Source organism: Petaurus breviceps, unplaced genomic scaffold (assembly GCF_028583685.1).
Source record: "Petaurus breviceps papuanus isolate PSGF00001 unplaced genomic scaffold, PetGlider_PUasm1.0 90145, whole genome shotgun sequence".
In the NCBI taxonomy this organism is placed as follows: Eukaryota; Metazoa; Chordata; class Mammalia; order Diprotodontia; family Petauridae; genus Petaurus; species Petaurus breviceps.
The window spans coordinates 985,069-990,268 of NW_027187185.1; the positions used below are offsets into that span (position 1 = coordinate 985,069).

The following is a 5,200-nucleotide window of genomic DNA, read 5'->3' on the forward strand; positions in this document are numbered from 1 at the left end:
AGTGCAGGTGAGAGATAATGAAAGACTACATCAAACTGCTGTATCTAAGATCTGAGTGCTACTGGTGAAAATTATAAGAGGTATGAGTATTAAATAAAATAGTATTTCATCTGACTAAAACTCTTCTGTAACTAAGGTCAGATGACTGGGGCTCTGACAATCCATTATCAGATAGAAACTACCTTGATTCACAACTAGTTACCCAGAATATATGGTTAGACTGTAACTAGATAGCAAAATTACTTCTAGCAGCTAAACCCAAGATGAGCTCTTCCCTGACTCAGCCTTGCTTTGTTTACCCTTCTGGAAATGATACTTTCCCAAATCAGCTGCAGCATCTCAAGGTCTCTTCTCTCACAGGGCCTAGTGAACAAATCCTCCACTCAATTGAATTTGTCTTAAAATGCTTATTTAAGTTCACCATTCATGCATTTTGCCCTAGGACCATTTTGGTGCTTTCCCCAGAAGCCAGAGTTTGCTAACCACAGCTCTGTTTATCCATGGCTATAGCATATTTGAACAAACTGATCCAGAGATGATCACCTTAGTTTCTCAGTGGTTCTCAACTGCTACTATAAGCCTAATTGCTCCAAATTTAGCAATGGAAACATCTGTACTGCATTTTTCCTTTTTCCCCTTCATCTATATCTTTGATCCAAGAAGAAGGGACAAAATGGAATTATCTCCAAATCTTAATAATCCAACGTCCACTCAAAATTTTCAAGATAAGATTGTCTTTATGCTTGTGAAGAGCTACCTGATTTTTACTTAAGGTATCTTTAGCATTTAGCATTCAGAAACCTATAAATCTATAACAAGTGTCTTGAATTCCAGACCCTGAATTCTTATGAAGTGGAGACTGAAATTTCAAGAACAAAATTCACACTTAAGAAAATCAGGCACGCTGTATCTGAGAGTCATGATTGCCAAAAACAATTGAAACAAACAGAAGATTGCAGTTGATAATGATTACACTTCAGTAGTTAAAGGCCTATGATTTCCTAAAAATGGGTATTCCCACTAACTAAATCAATTAATCAATCAACAAATATTTATTAAATGCCACCAGGCACTGTCCTAAGCTAGGCATATAGTACATATAATACAATAACCCTTAGTTATAATGAGCTCATTCCGATGGGGGAGATAATACCATATCTAATAACATATCTAAATATATTAAAAATAATAACAAACACAAATTATAATAGCTATTACTTATATAATAACACTTTATATATATATATATATATATATATATATATATATATATATAAAATTTCATTTGATCCTCACAACAACCCTGGGAAGTAGGTGATATTATTATCTTCATTTAACAAATGGGAAATTGAGGCTAAAAGAAGTTCAGTGATTTGCCCAAGGGTCACACAGCCCTTGTGTGTGAGGCAGAATTTTAATATAGATCTCCTTCACTGTTGAGTCTAACACTCAAGCCACTCTGCTTCCTAAATGCCTCAAAATACACGCAAAACAGATTTGCAGGTAGCCTCTAAGAAGTTTCACCTTTATCATTCTTAGGCCAACCTAATATTGAACCTTGCCTATCTTAGCTAGGCTGATTTTCATATGAGACCATTACCAACAAGGTCAAACTCAAAACCATATTGGCTTAGAGAACCTGTCAGAGTTTTTTGTACTGATAAAGTCTTCCAGAATCTAGTATCACTCTGATAACATGACTAGGTTTTGAAGAGGATTTCACTGGAATAGAACTTTAACTGATTCTAGAAATAAGTGAAAAGTCATACCAAAATAAATATATTTGCTTATAGTTATTCCCCACATATAGCTATCAGACCTTTAACTTATAAATGTGAGTGTAAGAAAAGACAATTTGGTAGAATTTTGTTTCCTATTTCATATCTCAGACAAACTTACTTATCACCAACTGTTACTTGTAAAGACATAATTTTTTTTTTATAATTTGAAAATTCTCATCTTATTCTGAAGATGAATCCTACTCTGTATCATTTTGATATTTGAAGGCATCTAGAGACACAGAAAACCTCTTTCAAGTGAGGTCTTAGTTTTAAAGAAATGAAATGTGGAAATAACACAATTATCCCATATAATCAGGGGAATGAGACATTGTGCATATGTGAATTTTTCAGATAACTAATGATTGTTCTTTGGACATTACAGCTCTTTTCTTTCAAATGTTTACCATTTTGGATAGAAATGTTTCCATAGTATTGCATACTTCACTACTTTTTATATATTTTTTTTTATTTTTTGCAAAAAAAAATTTTTAAGTATGCTTCAATCTGTATTCAGACACCATCGGTTCTCTCTCTGGGGATGGATAGCAGTTTTCATCATAAGTAAGTCCTTCATAGTTGTCTTGGATCATTGTATTGCTGAGAAAAGCAATTCACAACTGTTCATCTATATTGCTGTTACTTTGTACACAGTGCATTTCACTTTGAATCAGTCCGTGCAAGTCTTTTCAGGTTTTGCTAAGAACAGCCTGCTCATCGTTTTTTTTTTTTTAAGTTATGTTTATTTAGCATATGTACACATAAAAGAGAATTCACTGTCTGATCCTGCCCAGCAGAAAACATGCACAAAACTATGGTATATGAATGGGGAGGTGGCCTGGGCCCCACAATAGTAGTTGGGATGGTGTAATCCTGCCAGTAACAGCAGCAGGACAGTAGAGAGCTGGACTGAGTGTGGGCCATGGCCCTGTAGAAATTAGAATAAGCATGCACCACAACCAAAGATCTGTTTGATGATCTCAAAGTAGTACCGCTGCCAGCCCTGTCTTGTCCGGTCCTCCTTTGGTGATAGGATGCCTTTGCCCTCCATGAGAAGCTCTGTCTCTCCATCTTTGTCAATAAAGGTCAAGGTAATGATAGCAAAATGTCCATCAGGCCAAGACTTAAACCTCCATTTCATCACAATTTTGTTTTTAGGGACGAGATCTAAGAACTCCCTGGTGACCTTGCCATCCAGCAAGTGAAACTTTCCCCCCTTATCTGCTTCTAACACAGCAGGAGCATGGGTTAAGGCCTGAACCATCTCCTAGGTGACAAACACCCTAAAGAGCTCCTCTGGTGGTGTTATGAAAGAGGGAATGAAATACACACTAAATAGGGTATCTCACCCTCCAGGAGAGTAGAGGGGGAAGGGGATGAGAGGGGGGATGATGGAGGGGAGGGCAGGCTGGGGGTAGGGAAGTTGGGAGCACCCACTTTTGAAAAGGGACAGGATCAAAGTAGAGAATAGAACAAGTGGGAGGTGGGATAGGAGGGAAGGAAATATAGTCAGTCTTTTACAGTATATCTACTATGTTATTATTTTGCATTAGCCACACATGAACAACCTATACTGAACTGCTTATCTTCCCAGTAAGGGTGGGAGACAAGGGAGGAAGGGAATGAATATGGAATTCAAAGTTTTAAAATCAAATACTCAAATATATATACATACTATTATTAATACCATCTTACATGTAATTGGGAAATAAGATATACATGCACTGAGGCATAGAGATCCACTGGAAAAGTCAAAAGGGGTATAGGAGAAAATATGGGAGAGAGCAGATTGGAGGAGGGGATATCCTGTGGGACTGCTATTTTGGGGCAGTGGGTAGGGGAAAAACAGGGAGAAAATATGTAACTCAAAATCTATCAGAAATGAATGATGTAAATCAGAAGTTAATAAAGCATTTGAAAAAAAAGGAAAGAAAGTGTCCTTCAGAACAATCTTGCAGGTAGGGATCTTGACACCAACAGTTTTAGGCTGACTTGCCGAAGTACTAGGTTTGACTTTGGACTCCTCAGCTTTCACTGGCAGCTGGGGGACTGAATCTACTGTCTCACCATTCAGAGTAGGTAAGATCATGCCCTGTGTGAATTCTATTTTAAAGAGTCCTGATATAAGTTTCTCCTGCATTTCAGATCTTTGTCACACCTCCTTTCTTCATTAAGGCCAACAGGGTTGTGTCAGGCTCATCTTTGGCATGGCTCACACTAACCTTCATTTCATTGATGTAGTTTTCATCTGACAAGTGGGGGATCTCCACGTGTCCCCTTGTACTCCTGACTCAGAATTACCTGTCCAGTTCAGTTTGATGGTCCACTCATAGAGGAAGATGAGTTTGCCTTTTCGATTGTTGATCGATGCCTCTCCATCAAGCTTGCTCACTTCTGTCACCTCACAGTTGCACTACTTGGCTTGCCAGAAACAGGGATTTCAGTTTATCAGTGGACCAGTTTGAAGCATCCCTCTCAGTCCGGTGCCAGTTATTGACGTTAGTAGCATCTACCTACTCCTCCACGATTCAGTGTGGGTCACCCTCACCCCACTTGGCCATCTGGTCTTGGCTTCTGCTGCTGCAGGCTCCCCCATGGCCCAGCCTGAGGCACCTGGCAGCGGCAGCACCTGGAAACAAGCCCAGTGCCTCCTGGCTTGCTTTTCCTTCCACCTCCCCCCCAACCCAACCTTCTCCCATCATTTCTTATAGTACAATAGTATTTCATCATAATCATAGCACAAATTGTTCAGCCATTCCCCAATTTACGGGCATCCCCTCAATTTCTAATTCTTTACCCCCAGAAAATAGCTGCTATAAGTATTTTTGTACATATAGGTCCTTTTCCTTTTAGGTTTTTTTTATCTGTTTTGAGATACAGACCTAGTAGTGTTATTGCAAGGTCAAAGGGTATGCATGGTTTTATAGCCCTTTGGACTTAGTTCCAAATTGCTCTACAGAAGGTTGAATAAGGTTACAACTCTACCAATAATGCATTAATGTCTCATTTTTCCCACATCCTCTCCAGCATTTGTCATTTTCCTTTTCTGACCTATCTGCCAATCTAATAGGTATGAGGTAGTACCTCAGAATTGTTTTAGTTTGCATTCTTCCGATCAATAGTGAGTTAAAGTATTTTTTCATATGGTTATAAATAGCTTTGATTACTTCTTCTGGAAACTGATCATAACTTTTGATTATTTATAAGTTGGGGAAGGGCTCTTATTTTTATAAATTTGATTCAGTTCTCTAAGTGATTGAGAAATGAAGCCTTTATTAGAGAAACTTGCTTCAAAATTTTTTTCACAGTTACTATTGCTAACTATATTTCCCTCCATCCTATTCCCCCACTCCACCCTCCATATATTCTATTCTCTCTCTCTCTCTCTCTCTCTCTCTCTCTCTCTCTCTCTCTCTCTCTCT

General features: G+C 38.2%; 1 pseudogene; it reads right to left on the bottom strand.

The window, feature by feature from the left end:
- Nucleotides 1-2,715: 2,715 nt before the first annotated feature.
- On the bottom strand, nt 2,716-4,339 carry LOC138176724 (activator of 90 kDa heat shock protein ATPase homolog 1-like; annotated as a pseudogene).
- Nucleotides 4,340-5,200: the final 861 nt, after the last annotated feature.